Genomic DNA, 18,417 nt, shown 5'->3' with positions numbered 1-18,417 from the left:
AAAGAGGGGGGAATGGCATGTGGATAAAGTAGTATTTTCAGAGATTTTCTTAGCGTTTTTACTTAAGTCTGGAAAGCATAGTTATAATGTTACCAGGCTATACTGATTGGACATTTCTCTGGTAAAATAGAAGCAATTCTTGCTTGGGGTCTTGTCAAAATATTGTAGTAGATTTATCACTTACAAGGAGTTTTAAGAAAACTGAAGAAATGTACCACAATATCTAAAAGAAAGGAAGATGTGGGGGATAAAAAAATAAAGTGTTTAGAGGAATAAGCTCCCATAATCATAAAGCAAGTAATTGTAAGCACATTGGTGGATAATATTGCACTATAAGGAGTATATATTTTGAAAGCCAGAGTTCCTGGGTTCAATTCTGCATTGCTTTGTGCTAGGCGAGTTACCTTTATGCCATTTACTTAAACTTTCTGTGCCTCAGTTTCCTACTTGGTACAGTGATATCTATATCACAGTATAGTTTTGTGAACAAAAGGAGTAAATGCATATAAAGAGATTAGTAAACAGCCAAACCCACAGTGATCATTATTTGAATGTTAGGCAATTATTATAACTATTACAATAAGAAAAATGAAACTTGAAAATAATGACTTTTACTCAGGATTTTTTAATCAGTGCAGGTAACAATTGAATTGGGAAAAAAATCATGTTTATAAATTACATTGTCCAATGTACTGAGAATTTTAAAATTATTATAATAATCTTAGTTATTTCACATTTTTGAATATTATAAAATATTATCCACAAATATAGAATACAAAGTAATGTCAATAATAAATAAATAACAATTATTGCAAATATTTATTGAAAGCTTCCCATGAAACTTATTTCTAAGAGAAAGAAAAGGAAATATTAAAAAATGAAAATAGAGAGAAAAATGTACAACATCACATATCCCTGCTGAGAGGTATAAATGAATTGAGAAATATCATGTTGAGACAAAGCTGCAACTATTATGAATGTACCATAATTGTATTAAACAGATTCTGCCTATATGGGTTTGTATTTAAATATTTTAGTTTTCAGAAATCTTCTTGTTTGGAAAGAAGAGACTAACCACTCGGTCACGAATCTGCTTGGTCTTGACACCATACACCAGAGGATTGACTATGGGAGGCACCAAAAGATACAAACTTGCAAAAATTATATGAATGCTTGGAGGTACCTTCTTGCCAATGCGGTGAGTTAGGAAACTAAACAGCGCAGGTGTGTAGGACACAAGTATAGTGCAGACATGGGCAGCACAGGTGCCCAGTGCCTTCGAGCAGGCATTCTGGGAAGACAGCCAGAAGACTGCCTGGAGGATTTTAATATAGGATGTGGCTCATAGGATGAGCCCTAGGTCCAACACCATCACTGAAAGGGCCACAGAGATTCCATATGCTCTGTTAATGAGGGTGTTGGCACTGGCCAACTTCACCACAGCCATGTGTTCACAGTAGGCATGGTTGATAACATATTTAGTGTAATATGGTAGCCTTTTAATAAGAAGAGGACAGGGCAAAACCATAAAAAATAGCTCGGGTCATACCAGCAAGACCCATTTTAATGATCATTGGTGTTGTCAGGATGGCTGTATAACGCAGTGGGATACAAATAGCTACATAGCGGTCAAACGCCATGGTAACCAAGAGGGCTGACTCCACTATGCAGAATGTGTGGATAAAATACATTTGTGCTAGGCAGATACTAAAATCAAACCTGTGAGCATCCAACCAGAAGATACCAAGCATCTTGGGGGCTGTGGAAGAGGCAAGAGCCATGTCATTCACTGCCAGCATACAAAGGAAGAAATACATAGGCTGGTGGAGGCTTGGTTCTAGTTTGATGGTGATGATGATTACGCTGTTCCCCAGTAGGGCCAGGGCAAACAGGAGGAAGACAGGGATGCCAATCCAGCAATGAAAAGCTTGCAAACCAGGAATACCAACCAGGAAAAAAGATGAGATGTAGTGATGTGTAGCATTGTCTGCCATGTTAAAACTGGAAAGTTTGCAAGCTTGGATATAAAGTAACCAGGCTAATCCCCTCTGGGCAGAAAACAGGATGGCAGAGTAATCCTGCTAGCACCTGAAAGGTTAAAGCTTGAAATCATCAGTAAACCACTTTATTCTGAGTCTCAAATCTTCATCTGCAAATGAGAAAACTGTGTTCATATTTCAGAAAATTTTTCCTGAATTTTGGAATTTTATTTAATTCTACTCTATTTTTTTATTTCCTACTAGAGGATCAGTTAGTAATAAAATGACCTCATGGTTATGTCAAAGTCAGTGTTGGATTCTGTGATACAAACAGTAAAAAAAAAAAAAAAAAAGTCAAGTCTTGTCAAGGACGTTGAGATCAAGTATAGATATACATGAATAAACACACATACACACAATAATTAACAAATATTTCAAAATGCAATCATTATTTTAATAATACTGTTATTCATAAAGAACATAACTAATCAGGAATTCAGAATAAGATCTTATCCCAATAGGGAAGAACAAAGCTTATAAAAATTAAATACAATAAGTGCCTTATCATCAAAGACATATTTATTCCTATTTTAGAAGAATTGCTCAAGATGATCTGAAAGTGGAAGAAAGAACAGACGATCTGAAGGTGGACAGCATAACATAATCATATAAACAGGGAAAAGGAGGAAGATTTTAATTTCTTTAGGCTGGTAAATGATTTAAAGTTGCTACAAATAAGCAGATTAGTGGTTAATAAGCTGTCTATTTTCTGCAAAGCCATCACTCTCAGCTATAAACTCAGCCCTACCTCTGGCTGGCTCCAGACCTGCCTAATGACAGTGAAGAGCAAATCAGGTACAATTCAGCCTGACTCAGCTGCAAAAATATTTTCATATGACTCTTGTTCTGACCATATCCTTTAGTTTTGATAACTCATCTCTGTTTTTCTTCCTACCATCCAGTTTCTACCTAATATTTTAATTCTGGAACATGCACTCTACTCTTCTTAAATTTACTCTTTTAAATTTACTGCTTCTTAACTTTATCTCAATTTCTGTTCACTAACTTCACTGATGTGAAAGCTCATGATCTAATGAGAAATATTCTGAATGGCAAAGCTTCCTTTTATGAAGGTCTAAATACTACCTGTGTAGGGAAAAAAACTTTCTGGCTATGGAATCTGCATTCCACTATTAAGCATACTACACTGGGACTATATGAATATCTGAGGTGTTTTGTAAGGAATTGAAAAACGTCAAATGAGTCGTAAAATGTTTCAGAAAAAAAACCAGAGCTTAAACTTCAACCACAATATAGAAACCTAGAGTTGTAGAAATTATTAGATATGGATGAAGCCTGTAAATCCAGACAGAGAACTTCAGACAAAATATACAGGATATAAAAAATTCAAACTAAGAAAGGCTTTTAAGTGTGTATTAAACTTTTGCTCTTGGAGATCCTCACATAATTGTTTTCCACTTGGAAACTTGTTTTGCCAAGTTTCATTCTTGTATCTTCTTCTGAGAGTCCCAAACATGCAAGAGACTAATTTACCTAGAAATATAGGCATATACATTTTAACTAGGAAACATTACTTATGACTGCAAACAAGAGTAATTACTTTTGGTAATGCTCTTGGTATATGCAAATACTTCAAGATCATTTTTTAGTTTTCAGTAAATTAATTTAAAAAATAACAACATATTTAATCTATACCAAGAGAAAATAAGACTTCCCATTAAACAAAAGATTTCTGTGAGAGTCCTAGAGTAGGGCACATAAGAAATTACAGAGGATGCCCCCCACATGGCAGTCTGCTTGTTATCATCTCCACTTCTACCTAGAAGGTCTTCTCTATCTTCTCTCAGGCTTAGTTTGAAAGAAATATTGAAAAAATCCATTTGTTTCCATCAGGCTATTCTTTATATTATGTTTGGCAGACAGTCTGGGAGGACATTCAGAGCATCTATTAACACAACCGTCCCTTGTGTTTCTGAGTCATGTTAAGTACCCTATTCCTTCTGACTCCCTGGGCTTTGCCATTTTGCCTGTTTCTGGGTCAAGCCATTTTGCCTGTTTCTGAATCTGCCACATCAGAGTAGAGGACTCTATACCTTGGCAAATACTGTGGCAAATACCACGGCATTTTTTATACAGTGCTTTTGAATGCATTATCTATTTCATATTAATGTATTATAATAATAACACAAATGTATCCCACACTAAAATCAGTAAGTTCTCCCATCCTTCCCCCATGTGATTGTATCTTACATGCTGGCCACAATGGCCACCCAGAAATTAAATTAGGAAATCACAGAATTTTCCTTACCTCCTCAATCTGTTTATATCTAATACTTCAGTCAGCAACCATGAAGTCCTTGTTTCTGTTAGAGCTCTTACTGTATGCTTTGTAAGCATTTATTTTCATGTCAACCATGTTCATCAATGTGAACTCCCAAAGGAAGTTTCTGAATCTTAACTTTCAGTAGATTCTGAGAGAAAGATGGGATGTTTCTGTACTTCCTTTTCAGTTTCTTAAGAATTTCACAGATTTTTATCTTGCTTCCAAGGCTTCTGATCTCCCAGAGAAAGGTTACATAACCAGAAACTTCCCTATAGCAGAAATTTCCAAGGTTCTTCCATAAACAGGGTCTCAGTATGTGTGTGTGTGTGTGTGTGTGTGTGTGTGTGTGTGTGTTTAAGATTTTGTTTGGTTCCTCTTCTACTACCAAATCATATTACTCAATATCCATTATGTCTCATAAAAGTATATCATCATTTATGTTTACAGATCATGCCTTCCCATTTTACTTTCACCTGCTTTATCTTAAATTCCATCTCACAAACCACAATATATTGCAGATGATAATAAAAGCAACTATTATTCTCTGAAAATCTTCAAATGTTCATTTTCCATTGGAGCATCTAGGTCAATATGCTATGCGGGGCTGGTTTAAAAGTATGACTGTGGTTGCCATTGGAGCAGTGAGGACTGTAGTTGAGTCATAGCTGCCGTTGATTTATAATGGGCTATCTACATGCTCAGGAGGCCCCTCTATATGGAAGACGGATAGGTCCTTTAGGAGAGAAGAGGACAAAGGAAAAGAGTACTGGGCCAGGACTGAGCACAAACCAGTAACAATGTCTCTCTAGAACAGCTATGTAAACTCCCCAGAGCTTGTATGTGGGTAGTACTCCTGTGTTTCTCCTTTGGAGGATACTGTCTTGAGAGACTCTCTCACAATGCCCAGTTGAATGAGATGGCTGAGATGTCCACCAAATATGCAATTCACGGAAGTAATCTGTGAGAAGGGTTAGAGAAAATCAATTTAGTGTGGGCAAACTATCTGAAAATTAAGAGAAGCAAATTGTTAACCTTAATTCCAGTATGATTATCATTGAATTTGCACCTATGTCTTGGGAAAAGATTAATAGTCTGACAGTGTAAAGTTAGCTCAGGGCATTGCATGATCTCTGATTGTTTTCCTTTTTCTCTTGTACGATTTTACTGACACAATTCTCATACATTGGTCACCTTGCATTTCTCCTCCCCTATTAACACGTGCTCACATGCATGTACAGCCTTGTGTATTCAGTCCTTCAGAGTTGATGAGTCAGGATTGCTCTCTGCTGTGACTAAACTTGTCTATCATCCCTCCAGCTGTGCAATAAATTATCATACTTATTTCCTTACGTTTCTGGTAATTTCAAGCTTTCTATGTTCTTCTGATCTGATATAGAGGCATAAAGAGGGTTTCAGGGTCCTTTTAATTTCTACCTCCCTCCTTACCCAGAGTAAGATCATCTACTTACATGTTAGAGTGTCTTATGTCCCATTTTCTCTGCCGTAAACTGATTTTACTTTTCAGTTTTCTATTGGAGATTCTGTATTTTTCTTGCAGTTGTGCAGGAATCAGATTTTCCTATCTAAGTCTTGCCAAAGGCATTGCAAGCACCTTCTCCCAATTGATCTCTTACCTTTGTCTATGATGTTCTTAGCGCTACAAAAACCCTGCATTTGACAAAAAGTCATGAAAATTTCACAGTATGTTCTTGTGCTTTTGGAATTTTTTTGTCTTTCATATACTTATTTGTTATCTTCCCGCATTACCTTCTACTAACTTCCTAGCTTTAACTTAAGCTTTTGGGCTTTCATTTGTTTGGGCTTCACCATGTTTTCTATAGGACATAAGGTAGAGGTCTACTTTTATTTATTTATTTTATAAAAATAATTTTTTATCAGAAGCATCTAAAATATGTTTGTTATTTTCCATTATTTTGTGGTGTCATCTTAAATGTACATTAAATTCCTGTATATAAATGAATGTTTCTTTACTTTCTAGTTATTTTTATGTTTGTATTTATCTTTTTGTGCCTATATATGACATTTCATTGCCATGCCTTAGTAGTATGCTTTGAGAGCTCTTGCTGTTACTTCTCAAAAGTAAATGTTCAATCTATGAACACTTAATTTTCAAATAACTTTAGAGTTGGTTTACAAGTTCCTAAAAAATGCAACTGAAATATTGGTTTGTATTGCATTGATTTTGTGATTGAGAAGAGAACATTCTAATATTTTACTCATTCACTCAGATCATTTCTATGTCTGTTAATTGAATCAAAATAAAAAATTATCCATAAAGGTGTTTAATATTTTTGGCTGGTTTGTAGATACTTTATAACATTTCTTTCTATTAAAATAGAATATTATATTTAATCATAATTTAAAAATCTATAGTACTTGAACAGATAAATTATTATCTAAGTTGATCTCATGTCAAAAATAATAATTAGAAGGTGTTCTTCTATGCACTAACTGGTTTTGCTAAGAAAATTACATATCATCCATAAATGACAACTTAATTTCTTCTTGTCCTATTCTTACACATCATATTTCTTTGTGTATCTTTATAACATTGACAAATTGTCAATTTGGTATTTGAGCACTGAATTTGAAACAAATATACTTTATGTATTTTTTATTATTATGTTCTCTAAATCCCTGTTACATCAAAATGATGGAGAGTTTTGTTCAAAATGTCATTTTGTTAATTTTCTTATATCAATTTCTGAGAAAAGGATGCTAAAATCCCCACTGATAATTGTTGCTTTTTTTATTTCCAACTTTATTTCTATGTGGTTTGGTTTCATGAATTTTGAAATTAGTTATTAGATAAAAGCACTTGCATAATTGTTATGCCTTATTGATGAATAGTCACCTTTATAATTAGAAACTATTCCTCTATCTCTTGTAATACTCCTGGTCTTGATGTATATTTGTCTGTATTAATATATCAATTCTACTTTTTTTATGAAGAGCCCTGTCATGTTTTATTTTTCCTATTTTTTTTTACTTTTAACCTACCTACAACTACCTACAAATTTTTAATTAAACTCATTATCATAAGGAAGAGCTCACTTTTTTCTTTCACCATACAATATGATAGGATTTAACATATGTATAGAGTCATTTAACCTCCATTGTAATTGTGATGTTAGAAAACATCCAACTATATCACATTGTATGGATTTAGTACAATGTGTTTATCCATTCACTCATTGAAGAACATTTGGGTTATTTCCATTACTAGGCAATTATTCATACAGCTACTATATTCATCCAGGTCTAGCTTTTGAATGAGCATAACATTTTAATTTTTCTAGTGTTACCCATTCCTGAAAAAGGAATTGATAAATCAAGCAAGCATAAAATCAGGCAGGACCTTGGGATACCTGGGTGGTTCAGTCTGTTAAGTGTCTGCCTTTGGCTCAGGTCATGATACCAGGGTACTCGGATCTAGTCCCTCATCAGCCTCCAGCTCAGCAGGAAGCATGTTTCTCCCTCTGCCTGCTGCTCCCCCCTGCTTGGGCTCGCTCACTCTCTCTCTCTGACAAATAAATAAATAAAATCTTTTTAAAAAATCAAGTAGGACCAGAATATAAATACAAATCAATATGATCTATTAAACAAGATCAAATTATGGAAAATAAGGCAAACTTTAATTTAAAATAATAGAAATCATACAAAGTATGTTCTCAGACAATAATGGAATTACACTTGATACCAATAATAGAATGATACCTAGCAAATCCCCAAAGTATTTGGAAATGAAGCAATATACCTCTAAATAACATACATCGAGGATGAGTTCTCAAGAGAAATTTATATGATATGCCCATGCCTTCTGCTGTCCATAGCTTCTGATGAGAGACCAGCTACAAATTTTATTGGGAATCCTATGAATGCAATGAGTCATTCTCCCGCTTTCAGCCTCAAGATTCTTTTTATCTTCAATTGACTTTTGTCAATTTAACTATGATGTGTCTATATATGAATATCTTTGAGGTTATCTCACTTATTGGTGTTTTATTTTTATACTTAAAAGCATTTGTCAAGGCCTTGGGAATAGAGATTAATGTTTTTCATTAAATTTGGGATATTTTCTGCTATTATTTTTTCAAGTACCCCCCCCACAATTTTCTTTCTCTCCTCTTCTCTTATGACTCCCATCAGTATATGTCAGTATACTTTTGGGTATCCTATAGGTCCTTAAGGCTTTGTTCATTTTCTTCATTCTTTTCCATTTCTGTTCCTCAAAGAGGATAATCTCAATCGACCTCTCTTCATGTGATTACTTCTCTCTTCTGCCACCTCAGTTCTGCTGCTTTTGTAGTCATTTTCAACTTTCAGTTATTGTTCTTTGCAACTGCAGGATTTAAATACTCGAATTCAGTAATTGTCAGCTTTGAATTCTGGTTAGGACCCTGGACAGAATGGAGGGATAGACTGTAAAATGTGAAGATTTGTTTCAAATACCTTATCCTTGTCATTGATCTAGACTTGTGGTATCCTCTGTTCAGACTTATAATTTTGTTTTCAGGCTTTTAATACTTCTTTTTTTTTTTAAAAGATTTTATTTATTTATTTGACAGAGAGATCACAAGTAGGCAGAGAGGCAGGCAGAGAGAAAGAGGAGGAAACAGGCTCCCTGCTGAGCAGAGAGTCTGATGCAGGGCTCGATCCCAGGACCTGGGATCATGACCTGAGCTGAAGGCAGAGGCTTTAACCCACTGAGCCACCCAGGTACCCCTAATACTTCTTTTCTTCATTTTTATTTTACCTGTTTTAAAGTATTCCTCATCTTACATACACACAGACTTATGTGTATTAGTGGTTTCCCCATATTTAATAATTGACAACGATATCTGGAAAATAATCTCTCATCATCAGCAGTTTAAAATTAACACTTAACTGGTTTACAATTATATTAAGTTCTAAAAACTAGCCCGAGTACATTTTATGATGAATCATTTAATCCTTTATTACTCTTCTGAATTAAATTCTCATAATGTCTTATTTTATAAATGAGAGAGTTGAAGCTTGTACCAGCCTAAGAATATACCCAAAGGCACACGATGAAAAAGCAGTGGTGCCAGATTTTAAACCAAACATCCAGATGAAAGACCGTACTCTTAACCACAACACAATGTTGTTCAATCAGGTGAGGTTATCCCACCCAGGAATAATTGCAAATGTCCTGTGTGATGAAAGAGGCCAAAAGCCCTGTTAATTTTTACTTTTTAAGCCCACTGAGTTAGTGTTAAATTGAATACATGTATGGACAAATTGGGGATTAATAAGAATCACAATGTTTTGTCCAATTATTGGTTTGTTAAAAGAAATTTCTCTTGGTTATGATTATGACAAGTCATCATGTAATTATTCCAGAATATGTTGTGAGCCATAAAAGGTCATTATTTCCCTTATCAGAAGTCTAGGCTGCAGGCAGCTTGCTGCTGTTATGGCTCATATATACATACTTTTGGTAATGAATCCTAGAATTAAAGTTTGTTTAAAGACATATTAGTTAATAAAAATAAAACTTCTGGTTATCATGAATTGGTAAATGTATTTTTGGGAATCAAAGTGACCAGACTGAGAAAGACAAATACCGTATGATTTCACTCACATGTAAATCTAAAAAACAAACCAACTGAATGAACAAAAGGCAGAATCAGACCTGTAAATAGAGCACAAATCAGTGGTTGCCAGTGGAAAGGAGGATGAGACAATGGGCAAAAGGGGTGAAGGAGAGTGGGAGATACAGGCTTCCAGGTATGGAATGAATGCAGCATGGGAATAAAAGCTTCTGCATAGGTAATACGGTCAATGAGGACGTAATAGCATTGTATGGTGACAGATGGTATCTGTGCCGCAGATGCGACACTTGAGAGCACAATATAATGTAGAGGGATGTTCAATATTTGTGTTGCTCACCTGAAACTAATGTAACATAGTGTGTTGACTATACTGAAAGAAAGAGACTAATTCCCACCCCCCGACCAAATTAACTGAGAGTTTTTATATTCTGATAATACTTGTTTAGTTATTTCACATTTGGAGATGTGATGTAAATAACTTTGAAATAATTCCATATTAAAATATATGGGGGCACCTGGGTAGCACAGTCAATTAAGTGTCCAACTCTTGGTTGCAGCTCAGGTCATGATCTCAGGGTCATGAGATCAGGGCCCCTCTCAGGCTCCACACTCATACAGAGTCTGCTTGAGATTCTCTTCCTCTCCCTCTGCCCCTCCTGCTTGTATGCACCCTCTCAAAAATAAATAAATAAATATTTTTAAAAATAAGATAAAATACATAGAAAATAATAAAATTGGTGAAAATATTAAATGTTTTCCATATGACATATTATGATTTGATTTGAGTTTATTTCAGTAAACTGAAAACATAAGTTTATATAATACAATTTTTTATGTAACTGGACAGCATCAACTCTTCCTGCTGCAAGGCATAAGGAGAACCCAGAAAGAAGAGTTGGAGACTACTTTCTGTTACTCATCAGGGTAGCCATAACTTTCAATAATCATGTTTTACTAATTTGGGCTGAAATTTACGTATTTTAGTTTTCAGAAATCTTCTTGTTTGGAAAGAAGAGATTAACCACTGGGTCATGAATCTGCTTGGTCTTGACACCATACACCAGAGGATTAACTGTGGGAGGCACCAAAAGATACAAACTTGCAAAAATTATATGAATGCTTGGAGGTACCGTCTTGCCAATGTGGTGAGTTAGGAAACTAAGCAGCGCAGTGTAGGACACAAGTATAGTGCAGACATGAGCAGCACAGGTGCCCAGTGCCTTAGAGCGGGCATTCTGGGAAGATAGCCGGAAGACTGCCTGGAGGATTTTGATATAGGATGTGGCTATGAGCCCTAGGTCCAACACCATCACTGAAAGGGCCACAGAGATTCCATATGCTCTGTTAATGAGGGTGTTGGCACTGGCCAACTTCACCACAGCCATGTGTTCACAGTAGGCATGGTTGATAACATATTTAGTGTAATATGGTAGCCTTTTAATAAGAAGAGGACAGGGCAAAACCATAAAAAATAGCTCGGGTCATACCAGCTAAACCCATTTTAATGACCATTGGTGTTGTTAGGATGGTTGTATAACGCAATGGGATACAAATAGCTACATAGCGGTCAAACGCCATGGTAACCAAGAGGGCTGACTCCACTATGCAGAATGTGTGAATGCAATATAACTGTATAAGGCACAAATCAAAGTCAATCCAATGTGCATCCATTCAGAAGATACCAAGCATCTTGGGGGCTGTGGAAGAGGCAAGAGCCATGTCATTCACTGCCAGCATACAAAGGAAGAAATACATAGGCTGGTGGAGGCTTGGTTCTAGTTTGATGGTGATGATGATTACGCTGTTCCCCAGTAGGGCCAGGGCAAACAGGAGGAAGACAGGGATGCCAATCCAGCAGTGAAAAGCTTGCAAACCAGGAATACCAACCAGGAAAAAAGATGAGATGTAGTGATGTGTAGCATTGTCTGCCATGTTAAAACTGGAAAGTTTGCAAACTTGGATGCAAAGTAGACAGGCTAGTTCCCTATGGGCCAAAATCAGGTTGACAGAAAGACTGATTCACTATATGGAGACTCCAGGCATACTAAGATAGCCTATCTAAAAGGCTGACTCTTCCCTGAAACTTCTGGAAGCTGCTGGGTCAATCACTTCACTATTATGAACCTCAGGATCTTCATTTGCAAATAAAAAGTTTGAATCAAGTTCTTTTTAAAATTTTCTCTTCTCTGTTCAATCTTATTCTTGTCACACTTTCATTTTTATCTACCAAGCATACAGGTCATGATAAAATTTCTGCTTCTTTGTATCTAGGAGTTTTCTGAATTGTGTGACATCAACTTTGCTTTAAGAAAGGCAAAGGCCACTCCTCTCAGGGAATTCTCAAGTATAGAAATACATGCAGGCATACACAAACACACGGGTGCATGCATGCATATATATAATTATTTGTAGGTTATGTAAAAGGCAATTATAATCTTAACAACATGGTAGTCTACAGACAAATAGTCAGGAATGCAGAATAAGAGAATAAGAAATCCAAGCAGCTTAAATATAACCAAAATTCTTGTGAACATTAAAAATAATAAACCCATGGAAAATGCTTTCTTATTTCAGAAAAGATCTTAAAGATAATCAGGACAGGTTATTAGAAGCATGTCTCAAAAGTGAGGAATATCAGCTGAAAACAGTAGAAAAACATGAATCTGCCATAGAGTTTTAAATTAATATTCTCCAGAAAACAGTTCTTTTTTTTTTTTTTTCCAATGGCTATTGTTAGGGTCCATGATCAAAGGAACGAGACTGATATAAAGCAAAAACCAAACAAAGCTTTATTTCACGCCAAGCATCAAAAATCAAACTGACCAGTCAGGGCTGTCTCTTACGAAAAGATGACGATGATGATTCCAACAAGGTCACTCCCAGGAAGGCCGCTCTGGACGAGGGTGCTCCGCAGATGAGGCCGCTCCCCGGTTGGAGCCGCTCTCAAGAAGAGGCCACTCCCAAGAAGGCCGCTGCTGGTGAGGTCGCTCCCCGGACAGGGCTGCTCCCAAGAAGAGGCGATGACAACAGCGACGATGACAGGGAGGACAACACCAATGACACAGATTCTGCTCCCCAAGATGCCACTCTGACAAGGCTGCTCTGGCGAGGCTGCTCCCCAGACAAGGCTGCTCTGGCGAGGCCGCTCTGGAGGAAGCCTCTTCCCTGACGATGCTGCTCCTGCAGGGCTGCTCACTGAGGAGGCCTCTTCCCAGACGAAGCCGCTCCCCGGAATGACACAGCTCCGGCGAGGCAGTGGCTCAGTGTTCCTGGCGAGGCTGCTGCCATCTAGGTACCGTTCCCTGCAGCGCCGCTGCCGAGGGTCGCAGTGTGTGGGCGGGGCCGCTGGCGTCGGGGCTGCTGGTGTCTCGGTGCCACAGGCGTCTCAGGGCTGCAGGCATCGGGGCGCTGGTGGCGTGGGGCCGCTGGCGTCTGGACCACTGGTGGGTCGGGGCCACTGGTGTTGGGACCGCTGGCGGCTCAGGGCCGCTGGTGGCTCGGGCCACAGGCATCAGGATCACCGGTGGCTCAGGGCCACCGGCGGCGCTTATAGCTCTTACAAGAGCTGTTACAGCTTTTCTTCTGCTCCTGCCGACTCTTCTGCTGCTGCTCCCGCTGACTCTCCTTCTTCTGCTCCTTCTTCTCCCTCTGACAGCTCTCCTTCTCCCCTCGACAGCCTCGCAGACCAACCTTTATGGGGGTGGTTGAGCCCCGCCCCTACACAGGCGGCCAATTGAATCCCAATTCACCCCAGTGGATATACGCGCGCCCCACCGATTGGACGACTCCACCCGGCCTGTCCCACCCCTACATCCATGGTCCACAAGCCAGGTCCTATGGGAGGGGAAGGCCCTTACAGCTATATCTCCACAACTTTTTATTTAACTCTAAAACAAGTACTTATATGAGTACATTTATCAGTCCATACAATTTTAATAAGTGTATACTATGTTTCAAGTAATGAGGAAAAACTGTTTTGTTTTGTTTTTTGGCGCCATCCAAGGAAAGTTAACTTTATTCAACATCTCATCAAGTAACCATACACAACTTTTTTAAAGATTTTATTTATTTATTTGAGAGAGAATGAGAGAGAGAGCACAAGAAAGGGAGGTCAGAGGGAGGGGCAGACTCCCTTCTGTGCAGGGAGCCCTATGCAGGACTCAATCCCAGGACTCCAGGATCATGACCTGAGCTGAAGGCAGTTCATTACCAAACTGAGCCACCCACACACCCACCATACACAATTTTTAAAAAGATTTACATGAAAGTTAATTTAACATTTTAAGCGATGGGGGAAAGTTGTAAAGAAGTTACTTGCCTCAGAATTTTTTTTTTTTTTTGGAAAATTTTATTTCTTCATCCTTTCAGATATTTGAAACATTGTTATCAACACACATTTTCTGCTAATGGGAATAATGCAAGTTCATTTGGTATTCTGCCTCCTCTGACTCCTGGCCTTGATCCTAGCTTTGCAACCACCATTGCCTAATGGTAAGGAAGAGCAAAACAACTTCCATCCAGTCCCCCAGGTCTGAGTGCCACAAGCATTTTCTCATGTTCGTTCACTGATCTGGTCCTTTTGGTCTAGTAATGGCCCTCAAACCTTCTTCTGAGGATCAAATTTCCTCCTAATATCATAATTCTGGAATGCACACCCCAGTCTTCATAACATGCTTTTTTAAAATTTGTAATTGTCCCCAATATCTGCTCCTAAACTCAACTGATATGAAAGTTCAATAAATATTAATAAATATTCCTACTGACAATACCTCTTTGTTTGAATGTCCATATAATATCTGTGAGGGAAGAACTTTTTGCTTATAATATGCATATTGTCCTTTTAAGCATATGCTACTCTGGACCTATGTGAGTAAATATCTGAGGTATTTCCTTATAAGAAAGTGAAAATTCAAATTTGAGTTAATCATTATAAATTTTTCAGGAGAATTCAGAATTTAAACATTATCCTAAATACAAAGGGCCAGAGTTAGGTTAGGGATTGCCACATTGGATGTGAGTCCCATAACCTCAGTAGAATGGTATATAGATATAGATATAGCTATAGATATAGATATAGATATAGATCATACTTGATGAAAGATATCAAACAAGGAGTAATTTTAGCTAACCCAAAAGTGGGGAAAATATGAAGAAAGCCACACTTAGGCATATCATAATCAAAGTACTGAAAATCAATGATAAATGTAATTGGAACATTCATTTTAAGGAACAGCAATAAAAATGATGGCTGTTTTCTCATCAGAATCAATAAACTTCAGAAGATAACAAAACCATATATTTGAAGAAAAAAATTGACAATCTGAGATTCTACATGCAGAAAAATTATCTTTCAAAAACGGGAGCATAAGAACTTGGGGCAAGAAACTTCTAGTATTGAACACCTAAACTATAAAAGATTTTTAAGTTTAATATAAAGAGTACTTGATACCTTTACAGGTTTTTTCCATGTTCCATGATTTTTTCTCCTTTTGGGAAAACCAAAAATTCAAGAGGATGTTGTCAGAGAACTAGGTATGCGGCAAATAAATAATACACCTAGAAACATAAACGTGATTTCTAGGTAGAAAAAAAAAAATTACATAGAACAAAATGTAAGTGTAAGGGCCTGGTTGGCCAGAGGGAGCCATTTCATTGTGGGCTTGGGTTGACCCTGCCGCTTCTCCCTTTTCCTCTGCCCCTGCTCCCACCCCACCCCAGCTCTGCACTCTCTGTCTCTCTCTCTCTGTCAAGTAAGTACGTAAAATCTTAAAAAAAAAAAAAAAGAGGAAATACTAAGAGAAAGATTTTAAGTAGCTTCAGTTTATAGAGGGACCAGGCTCCCTTAAGGGCATTAGAATGTGTAACAAAAGGAGCTATAAGTGAAACAACTCAAAGAGCAGAGCAGCCTATTTTGAATGAAGTCAATAAGGTCATTCATTACCTTATATTTAGCAGACAGACTGCCCTGGAAGTTAGAAAGCCTGCCCACACCCTCTGGCTTCCTGTTAGTTCTGTTTTTGCATCTGTTTCTGAAACATACAGATACAATGTTCCTTCTGCCACCTGGACTTTAGCAATTTTACCTGCATCTGCGTTAGTTAGCAGAATCCCTTGCTGGCAATCTGCCACTCGAGAGAGCATTGTTCAAGGAGAGAATGCAATGTTTTCTATGTGATCTGTTTTATTATATATAACATGTTTATACCATGTCTCAAATAATCTCACTTCAAGATATCCCACACAATATTCGCTATTTGCCTCAAAGCTCCCCCTACCATCTGCCTGTATCTCATTTGCTGGCAACAGCAGTCAGTCACACAGTCATTTAAACTAAAAATCTCAGAGTTATCCTTGACCCTTTGCCCTTTATAACTTTAACAGTACAGTTGAGCAGACATTACATCTTACTGAATTTAATTATTTGATATCCATTAGATACAGCATATGTCATTCATCCCCGTTTCCTGTAGCTTTGATATGCATTCCCTCCCATGTAGTCTGTGGCATAGTCTCCTAATTATCTCTCCTGTTTCTTTTTTTTTTCTTATAAAGTCCACTTCCTCACATTATCAGCTTTCAAAAATCAGATGTGATTATTTTGCTTAAAATCTTATCACTGAAAGCATTGTTGTTCAAACCAAAATTGTTAATTCACTCTGCAAGATTTTATTACCTTTCTCAAGCTCCCAGACTTGCTACTACTTCCCTTCAGTGTGCTCCAGAACTTTTAGCAGTTCTGGGATCATGTTATATGGTTTTATTTACTTTTTTTTAATGACTTTAAACTGACTCTATCTTTGAACTTGATTAATTTTTTCCTTATTGGCTTAATAAACTTTTATCTATCTTTTTAATTCCTGATGAACATTTTCTGATTCTCTAAAGCATCTGTTGTCTACTTCAACCATTGATGACCCGCCCTATGCAATAGTCCCATATCTTTCACACACACTGATGAACACAAATATTACATCTTGTGGAAGCTATTCCTTTGCTTGTCCTAAGTACTCCACTATCAGTATGAGACATGACATAAAAGGACCATATATTAAGGACTCTGTGTCTCCTATATTTTGCTCACTTTTTGATACAGAGGAAGCAACTAAACTATCAGTGATTTAATATTAACTGAGATACTCTTTCTGCCAGATAATGTCATATTACAATAGCATAAAGGTGGTTTTGAATCAAGAGAGCACCTTATGTTCTATATTGGCAAATGGGGAAGGTGGTGGTTTTGGACTCCCTAAATATCCCATCATCAACAAAGACATTCCTCCTCCAGTTTAATCAAAGATTACATTCTCTTAATTTTCATCAATACTGTGGTTCCTTTCAAAAAGCAACACAGTGTGGAAGTGTAACATCATGTCCAGAGGACAGCTATGTGCTGAATTCTAAATGGGTACAGAGGGAATTATTTTGAGACATGGAAAACAGCATTTCATGACTATGTTTTTGAGTGACAGACATAAGTCCAAACCATCCTTATTTCTGTTCATAAAGGAATGTGGTAATACATACTATGTTATTCTATATTTGGCTTTCTATTTTTCCAGAAGCTATTATTACTCCAAATTTTGCTACCATTCAAGGAAGAAGTCAAGTATATTAAAATAGTAGAGAGCAACAATATATGTGTGCCAAATACATATATTTTCAGCCCCTTAAACTTTTTGGAATTGGGCGGGGGGCTTGAGGAAAAGACTTCGGTGTATTTTGAAAGATAAAGCCAATTTATTTTTCCCAAAAAGAAAAAAGGACATAGAAAAGACAGAAAGCTTAACTCATATCTGCAGCTGCAGCTTCATCCCATAAAATTTACCCCGTTTTCCATCTTAAAAAAAAAAAAAAGATAGGCAAAGAAGCAAGGAAAAAGGAAAAGCTCTTTCTTACATAGATGCTTCTCTTAAATTGTCATAATCTGGAGTTCAGGAGCCTCTCTCCTTGCACTGGTAATTCTCATTTCACTGCACTTTCATACCTCCCACTTCAAACACTCTTCATCAGCAGCTTTGACATCTACAAGTAACTAGTAGATCTCACGCATATTCATTGAAAACTTTGCCATATGGCTTGTACTTTACATTTCCACCTGCATTGCTATTATATTAATAGATGACTTTGAAATATGTATATTTAGATCCTTTCTAACCCACTGGCCTCCAAAGATGAATTCACTACATTCTACATCATCCCACACACATTTATCATCATCTATAAATGTTGCTTCTTTGAAAACCTGAATTCCAAAAAATTGCATCACGGGGGGTGCCTGGGTGGCTCAGTGGGTTAAGCCTCTGCCTTCGGCTCAGGTTATGATCTCAGGGTCCTGGGATCGAACCCTGCATCGGGCTCTCTGCTTGGCAAGGCACCTGCTTCCTCCTCTCTCTCTCTCTGCCTGCCTCTCCACCTACTTGTGATCTCTCTCTGTCAAATAAATAAATAAAATCTTTAAAAAAAAATTGCATCACGGGTATAGCATTTCACATTCTTT

General features: G+C 37.2%; 2 pseudogenes; both read right to left on the bottom strand.

The window, feature by feature from the left end:
- Nucleotides 1-1,033: 1,033 nt before the first annotated feature.
- On the bottom strand, nt 1,034-1,994 carry LOC111159656 (annotated as a pseudogene).
- An 8,906-nt stretch (nt 1,995-10,900) lies between these two features.
- Nucleotides 10,901-11,852, bottom strand: LOC111159655 (annotated as a pseudogene).
- Between the last annotated feature and the right edge of the window lie 6,565 nt (nt 11,853-18,417).

This window comes from Enhydra lutris, unplaced genomic scaffold, assembly GCF_002288905.1.
Source record: "Enhydra lutris kenyoni isolate GAN:26980312 unplaced genomic scaffold, ASM228890v2 scaffoldscaffold68, whole genome shotgun sequence".
NCBI lineage: Eukaryota > Metazoa > Chordata > Mammalia > Carnivora > Mustelidae > Enhydra > Enhydra lutris.
This window is presented reverse-complemented; position numbering and strand designations above follow the sequence as displayed.